This window comes from Haematobia irritans, chromosome 2 (genome assembly GCF_050003625.1).
Source record: "Haematobia irritans isolate KBUSLIRL chromosome 2, ASM5000362v1, whole genome shotgun sequence".
In the NCBI taxonomy this organism is placed as follows: Eukaryota; Metazoa; Arthropoda; class Insecta; order Diptera; family Muscidae; genus Haematobia; species Haematobia irritans.
The window spans coordinates 95,850,935-95,864,535 of record NC_134398.1 but is presented as its reverse complement, the minus strand read 5'-3'; the positions used below and the strand labels follow the sequence as shown (position 1 = coordinate 95,864,535).

At 31.4% G+C, this 13,601-nt stretch overlaps 1 protein-coding gene across 1 annotated transcript in view; it reads left to right on the top strand.

The window, feature by feature from the left end:
• Positions 1–13,601, top strand: part of LOC142224818 (uncharacterized) — an 83,719-nt gene that overhangs the window by 30,935 nt on the left and 39,183 nt on the right. The window lies entirely within an intron of this gene.

The window sequence follows — 13,601 nt, the reverse complement described above, 5'->3', positions numbered from 1 at the left end:
GAACTTGAAAGTGGATAGCAATTTCTTACTGACAATTCCTATAGTTAATAATTGTTGGTAAAAAATTACCCAATGAAATATTTTTAGTTCACATGTAATTAAATTTATAGACATTTTCGTCAAAAATGGTAGATAACATTTCATGAAAATTTTGCAAATTTTAAGTTAAACGTTTCATCGTTCATAAACTGGTGTGCCTTTACGAATATTATTCTTAGAGTAAATTGTCAGCAGATGCGATGAACTAATGCATAGTACAGAGATCTTTATCGGCATAGTGGAATGTGATTAATGTAAAGATGATGTTACTTGAGTTTTGTTGTGTATACATGAGCGTGGGGTTGTTTTTATTTTTGTTCATTTAGTGGTTTGTGTGTGTGTTTGTTATTCGCGGATGGTTTATTTGGCTGGATGAGGTGTTGTTTTCAATAAAGGCACATGTGTTTTTGTTGTTGTAGGAATGTTTTGGCTTTGCTTGGTTTTGTTTGGCATGCTTCAGTTGTATAGTTGGCGTTGGCGTGGGCTGTTGCATCTTTTAAGTAGGTATGCAACAAGGGAGTATAAAGGCATGGAATATTTTGAATTTTTGAGACATATATTGGTGTTTGTTTATTAAACCTTTTAAATGAAAGTTATTAATATTTTATCGGTAGTTTAGAAAAAAAGTTATTACGAATATTTAGGAAAATATTGAAATTTTTATTATTCTATGTAAAAAATTAATATTCAATTCCAGATGAATTTGAAAAATTTTTGTTATATCTCAGCGTATAGTTTATTCGTAAATTGGTAAGTATTTTTTTAATATGACTTTCTTTTAAAAAGAATATTTTTTATGTATATTATTATTTGTTAATTATTTTTTTTTGGAAACCAGTTTAATGTTTTTCTTTGTTGTAAAAACAATATTTAATTTCAGAGTAACTCCAGATGGATTCGAACAAATAAAAAATAGAGAATTGGTAAGTTTTCTTTTAAAAATTGGCTTTATTTTAACTAGAATATTTACGTTTTTGTGACCATTTTATCATCAAAATTACAGGTTTTTAATGCCTTATTTTAGTATTTCTTTAATCAAATTTTTTGGAAACCAATGTAATATTTTTAATGTAAAAACAAATATTTAATTTCAGAATAACCCCTTAAACATTTGGACAAATTTTTAGTACTCCTTTCCTGTAATTTAATAGTGAATTGGTAAGGATTCTTTAACTTTCTTTTAGCCCTGGACAGTCATCCTTTTTTTGTACATTAACGTCAGCCTTCGTCATTTTGACTACGGCTCATTTCAAGACGCTAAAATTTTCATCGTGAGCGAAAAAGTGAACCAAACTTGAGTTTATTTTCTTATTCAATTTGGTTTTAAGTAGTATAAAACATAAAACGGTCGAATTAGTATAACTTAAATTCACCATTTCCCAATATACTAAAATGCATTTTAAATCGAAAATGAAATTACGTGTCGTCATTTTGACGAATGATGACTATTTAAGGTTATCAAGAATATTTGGTTTTTAATGCATATTATTATTTTTTTCATTAGATTTTTTGAAAACTTATTTAATAATTTTATTTAATATTTAATTTCAGAGTAACCCAAATAAATTTGGACCACTTTTTATACTTCCCCTCAGCGTACAATTTAATAGAGAATTGGTAAGTTTTATATTAAAACTTTGGCTTTCTTTCAACTAGAATATTTATTTTATTATATCCTTCACATCGATAACAACACAGTTTTATGAGTTTATTTAGAATACTTCATTATTTCTTTAATTGTTTCAGGTACAAATTTTATGAGATACGTTTTCCAAAGAAAAGTTGAATTCTTTACACCATTTGATAAAATGCCCCAAATATGGTAAGTTACAAGCTAAAATGAAGAATTAAAAATTATATTTCATTACATGGTGTTAATTTTTAACAATTTTCATTTTTGTTTCCATTTTTTCCAGCAAGATATGTGAAAAAACTACCTACGATGAATAAAAAAGGATAAGTCAAAATGTCCAAACAACGGGTTCAAATGAACTACTCTCTGTTCCACGTGGTCATAATTTTTATTCACAAAAAACATTGTATTAAGAACTTTCACCATAAGTTTTTATAATAAAGTACTTTTGCTTAAAGAAAGTTTAATTTTAATGTATGAAAATTTTCATAATAGTAAAACAGTTTGTTGTTCCTTTAATTATTTAATTTCTCTGTACTGTGGAATGATTGATTTAAAAATAGTTTAGTCGTCGACATTTTAAAGAGACTGTTAACCAATTTTTATTATCGGGTTTCCCACAAAATAAGCAAGTAAACCAAAATAATACTGACTTTTTAACTTGGTAGGGGTATATAAATCTTATGGTGTTGTAAAAATGAACTAAACTACAATGTTATAGATGAACTAAAATTTAAGAAAATTATAAACTAGACAAGTTGAAAAAAATCTTAAGGGCTAAATCATGGTCAATATTACTACAGTTTAGTTCATTTTGCAATGGAAAAGGGTTCACTGTTTTTTCAGTGCAGATATCACGTGTGCGGAGGTTTAATTTAAAATTACAGCTGCCAAGGACATTGGGTGTATATGGAGATTTATCAAGTAATTATGTAGGGCTATCTCAAAATCTGGACCGACGGAAAATTTTCGCATTTATTTATGGATCTCAAATAACTCTACACTGAAAAAACCGTGAACCCTTTTCCGTTGTAAAATGAACTAAACTGTAGTAATATTGACCATGATTTAGCCCTTAAGATTTTTTTCAACTTGTCTAGTTTATAATTCTCTTAAATTTTAGTTCATCTATAACATTGTATTTTAGTTCATTTTTACAACACCATAAGATTTATATACCCCTACCCAGTTAAAAAGTCAGTATTATTTTGGTTTACTTGCTTATTTTTTGGAAAACCCGATAATAAAAATTGGTTAACAGTCTCTTTAAAATGTCGACGACTAAACTATTTTTAAATCAATCATTCCACAGTACAGAGAAATTAAATAATGAAAGGAACAACAAACCGGTTTACTATTATGGAAATTTTCATACATTAAAATTAAACTTTCTTTAAGCAAAAGTACTTTATTATAAAAACTTAAGATGAAAGTTCTTAATACAATGTTTTTTGTGAATAAAAATTATGACCACGTGGAACACACAGTAGTTCATTTGAACTCGCTGTTTGGACATTTTGACTTATCCTTTTTCTATTCATCGTAATTTTTTCACATATCTTGCTTGAAAAAATGGAAGCAATACTGAAAATTGTTAGAAATTAACACCATGTAATGAAATATAATTTTTTAATTCTTCACTTTAGCTTGCAACTTACCATAATTGGGGACATTTTATCAAATAGTGTAAGGAATACAACTTTTCTTTGGAAAACGTATCTCATAAAATTTGTACCTGAAACAATTAGAGAAATAATGGAATATTCTATATAAACTCATGAAATTGTTTTGTTATCGAGGGATATAATAAAATAAATATTCTAGTTGAAAGAAAGCCAAATTTTTAATATAAAACTTGCCAATTCTCTATTAAATTGTGCGGTGAGGGGAAATATAAAATGTTGTCCAAATTTTTTGGGTTACTCTGAAATTAAATATTTATTTTTTACATTAATTATTAAATAGGTTTCCAAAAAATCTAATGAAAAATAATAATATGCATAAAAAAACAAATATTCTGGGTATCTCTAGACAGTCATCACTCGTCAAAATGACGACACGTAATTTCATTTTAGATTTTAGACATAAAGGGTGATTTGTTAAGAGCTTGATAACTTTTTTTTAAAAAAAAACGCATAAAATTTGCAAAATCTCATCGGTTCTTTATTTGAAACGTTAGATTGGTCCATGACATTTACTTTTTGAAGATAATTTCATTTAAATGTTGACCGCGGCTGCGTCTTAGGTGGTCCATTCGGAAAGTCCAATTTTGGGCAACTTTTTCGAGCATTTCGGCCGGAATAGCCCGAATTTCTTCGGAAATGTTGTCTTCCAAAGCTGGAATAGTTGCTGGCTTATTTCTGTAGACTTTAGACTTGACGTAGCCCCACAAAAAATAGTCTAAAGGCGTCAAATCGCATGATCTTGGTGGCCAACTTACCGGTCCATTTCTTGAGATGAATTGTTCTCCGAAGTTTTCCCTCAAAATGGCCATAGAATCGCGAGCTGTGTGGCATGTAGCGCCATCTTGTTGAAACCACATGTCAACCAAGTTCAGTTCTTCCATTTTTGGCAACAAAAAGTTTGTTAGCATCGAACGATAGCGATCGCCATTCACCGTAACGTTGCGTCCAACAGCATCTTTGAAAAAATACGGTCCAATGATTCCACCAGCGTACAAACCACACCAAACAGTGCATTTTTCGGGATGCATGGGCAGTTCTTGAACGGCTTCTGGTTGCTCTTCACTCCAAATGCGGCAATTTTGCTTATTTACGTAGCCATTCAACCAGAAATGAGCCTCATCGCTGAACAAAATTTGTCGATAAAAAAGCGGATTTTCTGCCACTGATTTTGGTAATAAAATTCAATGATTTGCAAGCGTTGCTCGTTAGTAAGTCTATTCATGATGAAATGTCAAAGCATACTGAGCATCTTTCTCTTTGACACCATGTCTGAAATCCCACGTGATCTGTCAAATACTAATGCATGAAAATCCTAACCTCAAAAGAATCACCCTTTATTAGACATATCGATTTAAAATGAATTTTAGTCTATCGGGAAATTGTAAATTTAAGTTATACTAACTCGACCGTTTTATGAATTTTTGTTTTATACTAATTAAAACCAAATTGAATAAGAAAATAAATTCAAGTTTAGTTCACTTTTTCGCTCACTATGAAAATTATAGCGTCTTGTAATGAGCCGTAGTCAAAATGACGAAGGATGACGTTAATGTACAAAAAATAAAGATGACTGTCCAGGGTTAAAAGAAAGTTAAAGTATCCTTACCAATTCATTATTAAATTACAAGCAAAGGAGTACTAAAATTTTTCCAAATTTTTAAGGGGTTATTCTGAAATTAAATATTTGATTTTAACTTTAAAAATATTACATTGGTTTCCAAAAAAATTCGATTAAAGAAATACTAAAATAAGGTAGCCACCGTGGTGCAATGGATAGCATGCCCGCCTTGCATACACAAGGTCGTGGGTTCGATTCCTGCTTCGACCGAACACCAAAAAGTTTTTCAGCGGTGGATTATCCCACCTTAGTAATGCTGGTAACATTTCTGAGGGTTTCAAAGCTCCTCTAAGTGGTTTCACTGCACTGTGGAACGCCGTTCGGACTCATTGAGCTTAACATGGAATCGGGCAGCACTCAGTGATAAGAGAGAAGTTCACCAATGTGGTATCACAATGGACTGAATAGTCTAAGTGAGCCTGATACATCGGGCTGCCACCTAACCTACCTAACCTAAGGTATTAAACACCTATAATTTTGATGATAAAAAGGTCATAAAGACGTAAATATTCTAGTTGAAAGAAAGCCAATTTTTAAAAGAAAACTTACCAATTCTCTATTTTTTAAATTGGTTGGAATCCATCTGGAGTTGTTCTGAAATTAAATATTGCTTTTACAACTGGTTTTCAAAAAAAAAAATAATTAACAAATAATAATATACATAAAAAATATTCTTTTTAAAAGAAAAACATATTAAAAAATACTTACCAATTTATGACTAAACTTTACGCTGAGATATAAAAAAAAATTTAAATTTATCTGGAATTGAATATTAAATTTTTTACATTGAATAATAAAAATTTCTATACACTTTCAATTTCATATTTTCTAAATATTCTTAATAACATTTTTCTAAACTACCGATAAAATATTAATAACATTCATTTAAAAGGTTTAATAAACCAACACCAATATATGTCTCAAAAATCCAAAATATGCCATGCCTTTATATTCCCTTGTTGCATACCTGCTTAAAAGATGTAACAGCCCACGCCAACGCTAACTATAGAACTGAAACATGCCAAACAAAACCAAACAAAGCCAAAACATTCCTATAACAACAAAAACACATGCGCCTTTATTGAAAACAACACCTCATCCAGCCAAATAAACCATCCGCGAATAACAAACACACACAAAACACTAAATGAACAAAAATAAAAACAACCCTACGCTCATGTATACACAACAAAACTCAAGTAACATCATCTTTACATTAATAACATTCCACTATGTCGATAAAGATCTCTGTACTATGCATTAGTTCATCGCATCTGCTGACAATTTACTCTAAGAATAATATTCGTAAAGGCACACCAGTTTATGAACGATGAAACGTTTAACCCTTTCACTACCGAAATAAACGTAATGATAAAAACTTTTATTTTTCTACTGCTTTTACTTGTACTAACAGCATGTTGAACAAAAATTGTCATTTTGAGATCCTACCTCAATTACTTCAAGAGCTATATGAGCTTGTTCTGAAAACTTGATTCTTGAATTGTGACCAAATGGTCTTACGAAAATAAGTGCTATTTAGCCTACAATATATTTCAAAGTGTAAGAAAAAATACAAAAAATAACCCGTAAAAGTATCGACTATAGTTTTTGTATAAGTGTTAATTTACTAGAAACATACAGTAAAAAAATTGTTTCAAATTTTCGTATTTTTCGTTTATTGTTAAAGAAATTTATAAAAATGTATTTTAGACCTCACCAATATGGACAATATTTATAGCTTATTTAGATTAAAGCCTCTACTTTAAAATAACATCGAGAAATAAATCGAAACTAAGTGGGAAAATAGAATTTGGTGTCTTTTGCGAATGTCCTTCTAAGTGGACATCGGTAGTGAAAGGGTTAACTTAAAATTTGAAAAAACTTCATGAAATGTTATCTACCATTTTTGACGAAAATGTCTATAAAATTAATTACATGGCAACTAAAAATATTTCATTGGGTAATTTTCTACCAACAATTATTAACTATAGGAATTGTCAGTAAGAAATTGCTATCCACTTTCAAGTTCATTTTTCGTAAAAAAATATTTTCTCATACAAAAAAATCTTATAGTAAATTGCACTTATTATTTAGAAAGTACTTTACATTTCACAAGTAGTTTTATAGCATGACAAACGAATTTTTAACTACCAGTTTAGAAAGTTTTTAAGGAAATTTCCATCGTATTTTGTAGGCCATGAACTAAACGATTGCTATTTAGAATTTGTAAAATTTCCTTTCGAGTAGTTAATTTTCGTTGAAGATACGAAAAATGAACTAAAATTCTGGAAAATTCTTGTAATAAATTATTGTAAAAATCTTCTTAAATTTACGAGACACTTTTTTTTCTGTGTACACAATTCTAAAAGTTGGTTGATTTGAACATGTATGGTGTTCGATGTTAAAACTCTATGCGGCGAAGATCGAAGAATAGAAAACTCAAATATTTGCTTTTGTAGGGCAAGTTTTCGAGGCGAAAAATGAGGCAAAGCAATTGCTGTCAAAAATGGATGAATCGAAAATGGAACGATGTATGATGTGAAAACGACAATGGACGATCAATCGGGTGTAGATTGAGAAATGGCGATGTTTACGTGATGAAGACGATAATTAAATTAAATTATGGATGGATGTACTTACGCTGATCTATTGCCAAAATGATGGCATGAAACGAACGATAATACTTATGTGTGTTGGTTTGTGTGCTATTGCAATACTCCAGGGTAAACTTCAGTGCTGACTTAAGATGAGTTCTAATAAAAGGAGCGACGACAGCAGCGACGAAAGCTGCACTGTTGTAATCAGCGTTGCCACTACAAATTTTTTTTTTGGACCAACATTTTTCCATAATCGGACCAAAATTCCCTCCAGCGGACCAAATTTCCAATTTCGAAGAAAAATGCTTTAAAAAATATTTTATTGTTGTACATAGTGCTTTTATTAAAAAAATAAAGTAAATCATAATTCTTTTTTGCCATAAGTGAAAAGGGAAATGGAAACCATCAACAGTATTAAAGACGATTTCATTGATTGAAGATTTTTTCAGAAATATTAAAGGCATTTGACTTTAGTAAAACGAAATTTTATTTCATGTTAGGATACCCAATTTTATATCGACAAGAGGAAACAAATTTCATTTCAGAGAAATACGTCAGCTGTGTTAGTCATACTTCGCATTCGTATTTTAAGCACATCTATGGTCTCACGACAATATTTTTTTCAGTGCACATATACTATTGAATATGTGCTAGAAATTGTAAATATCTACTAGAAACAAATTTTTAAATTTGACCAAATTTATGAAATGGGCCAAATTTAAAAATCTTTTGGACCAAAATAGACCAAATTCCGTTTGGTCCGACCATCGGACCAAATTTAAAAATTAGAAATTTTTTGGACCAATTTTGGTCCGATCGGACCAAAACGGCAACGCTGGTTGTAATCCAATAAAGCGGAGATGTAGGTTAGCAATGCAAGTAAGTACCAAAAGTAGCGATAATGAAGGAATCTCCAATAGGCACTGATGGTTCGATCGATAAAGAAATGCAGCAGTTAGCAGCAGCAGCGATAGAAATTTTTCGGTTGAAGTTGTAAACTTTTGAGTAAATAAAATTCTTTTTGTTTTATTAAACGCAGGGATTTATATCCAAATAAGTTGATATGGACTTGACTGCAAAAGTCCTGTCACGGTCGCCAATTTAATGTGTGATTAAAATGAAAACACGGAGAGTTTTGTTTTGCTTCTTTTCACTTTAATGCTTAAACAGGTTCTGAGTTACAAAAAAAAAAGAATAGCGAAACTAAGATAATATGCAAGTAACAAAAAAAAAAAGAAGTACCGTAAGCGGTAAATTATTAATGCAGAGTTCAAATTACATTTCATGTTATGGTTATCGAATACATTTGGGTTTTTTAATACACTGAAAAAAAATTTCAAATTAAGTTAAGTGTATTGCAGCAGCTCTGACCAGACAACCATATTGGTACTTTCATAATACCGAATGGTACTTTCATGCTTTACGTACCGCCTGTACCATTCGGTATTGATATTGGGGTTGGCTAGCTATCAATAACGTTCGGTTTGAGCCCGTATGGTAATAATTTTTCTATGGGTGTATGTATGATTTGTCCAAATGAATGAAAAAAGTTCAATAAAATCATTCCATATATGAAAACAATTCAGTTACATCTTTCATTCTGTACCACTATACTGGTACATAAATATAGGGAAATGTTAACTAATATATGGAATGCATGCTACCTAATTTCTACGAAAATCACATCGTTCAAACAAATAAAAATTTCTTTGGCACTATACGAAGTTCAACTTTCTTCCCAATGTGTTCATTTTAGCTTATATGACGTTCTCACCAAGCATTTTTTGGAGTTTGAAATGTTTTCCCTTTATAATCATTTCAAAACGAGTCGTTTTCCCCATACAAAAAATCAAGTTCAAGACACAAGTTTTCCTCCACAACACGTCAATTTTATAATAATGGGTGATTTGTTAAGAGCTTGATAACTTTTTTTTTTAAAAAAACGCATAAAATTTGCAAAATCTCATCGGTTCTTTATTTGAAACGTTAGATTGGTCCATGACATTTACTTTTTGAAGATAATTTCATTTAAATGTTGACCGCGGCTGCGTCTTAGGTGGTCCATTCGGAAAGTCCAATTTTGGGCAACTTTTTCGAGCATTTCGGCCGGAATGGCCCGAATTTCTTCGGAAATGTTGTCTTCCAAAGCTGGAATAGTTGCTGGCTTATTTCTGTAGACTTTAGACTTGACGTAGCCCCACAAAAAATAGTCTAAAGGCGTCAAATCGCATGATCTTGGTGGCCAACTTACCGGTCCATTTCTTGAGATGAATTGTTCTCCGAAGTTTTCCCTCAAAATGGCCATAGAATCGCGAGCTGTGTGGCATGTAGCGCCATCTTGTTGAAACCACATGTCAACCAAGTTCAGTTCTTCCATTTTTGGCAACAAAAAGTTTGTTAGCATCGAACGATAGCGATCGCCATTCACCGTAACGTTGCGTCCAACAGCATCTTTGAAAAAATACGGTCCAATGATTCCACCAGCGTACAAACCACACCAAACAGTGCATTTTTCGGGATGCATGGGCAGTTCTTGAACGGCTTCTGGTTGCTCTTCACTCCAAATGCGGCAATTTTGCTTATTTACGTAGCCATTCAACCAGAAATGAGCCTCATCGCTGAACAAAATTTGTCGATAAAAAAGCGGATTTTCTGCCAACTTTTCTAGGGCCCATTCACTGAAAATTCGACGTTGTGGCTCGTTAGTAAGTCTATTCATGATGAAATGTCAAAGCATACTGAGCATCTTTCTCTTTGACACCATGTCTGAAATCCCACGGGATCTGTCAAATACTAATGCATGAAAATCCTAACCTCAAAAGAATCACCCTTTACAATTAGGCAGAAACAAAATTTTGAGCATTCAGGTCGAAAACCTATGTTGTTAGCACCTATATTACCTGTTTATTTTCATAATTCATTATGATTGTAAATATATAAATAAATAAGTAAAATTTTGAGCACAATATTGTTTGGGAGATTTTTTTTTAAGCATATAATATTTTTGGGTGCAAAATGCTTCCAAACATATTATATGTTCACATAATAACATATTGTTTTTTGGAAGACAACATTATTGAATTTGGATGCAAAAATACAAAATGTTTGGAACTTAGACTACCCAAACATATATTGTTTAGACCAATATGCTTTCAAACATATTATATATTGGAAGAGATCAAACATATAAATGTTTGGGCAATACATTTATATGTTTGGGAGTATATGTTACAGAAGCGATTTTTTGTAAGGGTGTAGGGACGTGAATATAACTTAAAAAATGTTTTCCCTTTGCGGACGCTGTATTTATTTTAACAAACGGTGCGTATATTCGAATTTAGAGTAGATGGGAATTTCGACTTTCATGACAACCGTCAAACTAAAACATCTTAACTCGTTGTGAACGGTGAAATGTTTTGGAAAAACGAATGAGGAAAACGAGTCAGTGGGAACATAGCACTTTTTTTATTTAAATCTTGTTAAAAATTTCCAAGTGTTTTAAAGCTTATCCAAGGGTACGGACGAAAAAGACTGTTTTTCATATGTTTGGGTATAAACATTATATGTTTGGAACTCAAATTTTTAAACACAATATTTTTGAGTGCAAACATATAATGTTCATAAACTAGCATAATATGTTTGGGACATATATGTTAATATGTTAGAACATATTATGTTTGGGACATAAAATGTTTGTAAATATAATATGCTTGGATTCAAACATATATTAATTTAGAAATAGCCCATAAACATAAAGGGTGATTCTTTTGAGGTTAGGATTTTCATGCATTAGTATTTGACAGATCACGTGGGATTTCAGACATGGTGTCAAAGAGAAAGATGCTCAGTATGCTTTGACATTTCATCATGAATAGACTTACGATCTGCCACAACGTCGAATTTTCAGTGAATGGGCCCTAGAAAAGTTGGCAGAAAATCCGCTTTTTTATCGACAAATTTTGTTCAGCGATGAGGCTCATTTCTGGTTGAATGGCTACGTAAATAAGCAAAATTGCCGCATTTGGAGTGAAGAGCAACCAGAAGCCGTTCAAGAACTGCCCATGCATCCCGAAAAATGCACTGTTTGGTGTGGTTTGTACGCTGGTGGAATCATTGGACCGTATTTTTTCAAAGATGCTGTTGGACGCAACGTTACGGTGAATGGCGATCGCTATCGTTCGATGCTAACAAACTTTTTGTTGCCAAAAATGGAAGAACTGAACTTGGTTGACATGTGGTTTCAACAAGATGGCGCTACATGCCACACAGCTCGCGATTCTATGGCCATTTTGAGGGAAAACTTCGGAGAACAATTCATCTCAAGAAATGGACCGGTAAGTTGGCCACCAAGATCATGCGATTTAACGCCTTTAGACTATTTTTTGTGGGGCTACGTCAAGTCTAAAGTCTACAGAAATAAGCCAGCAACTATTCCAGCTTTGGAAGACAACATTTCCGAAGAAATTCGGGCTATTCCGGCCGAAATGCTCGAAAAAGTTGCCCAAAATTGGACTTTCCGAATGGACCACCTAAGACGCAGCCGCGGTCAACATTTAAATGAAATTATCTTCAAAAAGTAAATGTCATGGACCAATCTAACGTTTCAAATAAAGAACCGATGAGATTTTGCAAATTTTATGCGTTTTTTTTTAAAAAAAAGTTATCAAGCTCTTAACAAATCACCCTTTATATGTGTTTACAAAGAGAGACAAAGTGTAGTAAGTATAATGAAAGTAACCAATTGGCGCATTACACGGATAAAAAAGACTGTTTTTCATATGTTTGGCTATAAACATTATATGTTTGGAACACAAATTTGTAAACACAATATTTTTGAGTGCAAGCATATAATGTTCATAAACTAGCATAATATGTTTGGGACATATATGTTAATATGTTAGAACATATTATGTTTGGGACATAAAATGTTTGTAAATATAATATGCTTGGATGCAAACATATATTAATTTAGAAATAGCCTATAAACATATATGTGTTTAGTAGCTTGGAGCGCTATTTAACAGGGAGCGATATTGAATTAAGTTGGTGGTTGTTGCTTGTTATTACAAAATTAACATTTTATTTTTCCTTGGGCAATTGATCAGCTACTTCTTTGATCCTTACAAACTGTGTGGTCCGCTGTTCGAATCCCCGTCCGGCAAAAGGTAAATTTAAAATAAAAAAATCATAAAATTGAATAATTTCTTCTACAATGTTTGTATTGCAGAAAAAGGTGTTAAGAACTAAAAAATCTCGTGGAAGTGAGAGAGATGTGGGGGAATATACAATTAGGCAGAAACAAAATTTTGAGCATTGAGGTCGAAAACCTATGTTGTTAGCACCTATATTACCTGTTTATTTTCATAATTCATTATGATTGTAAATATATAAATAAATAAATAAAATTTTGAGCACAATATTGTTTGGGAGATTTTTTTTAAGCTTATAATATTTTTGGGTGCAAAATGCTTCCAAACATATTATATGTTCACATAATAACATATTGTTTTTTGGAAGACAACATTATTGAATTTGGAAGCAAAAATACAAAATGTTTGGAACTTAGCCTACCCAAACATATATTGTTTAGACCAATATGCTTTCAAACATATTATATATTGGAAGAGATCAAACATATAAATGTTTGGGCAATACCCAAAAATGTATATGCTTGAAGCAAAATATGTTTGGGAGTATATGTTACAGAGGCGATTTTTTGTGAGGGTGTACAAATATATATACACAAAGAAAATTTCATTAAATATAGAAAAAATACTACGTGTGAATATAAACAAGTATAAATTTACATATTATGAGTAAACATATATATGTTGTGATATAAGACTTCGCCAAAAATTGTATATTGTTAAGTAAAATATTAAAACGAGTATTCGGAGAGAAAATTCATTCGGAACCAAGATAAATATATTTGAAAAAAAGAGCATGAGTTTTGTTTATCATTTTCGCATTACGGGCACAATTTTTTTGTTTCGTCAAAACAAATCGGAACGTAGGATGAGTAAGTCAAA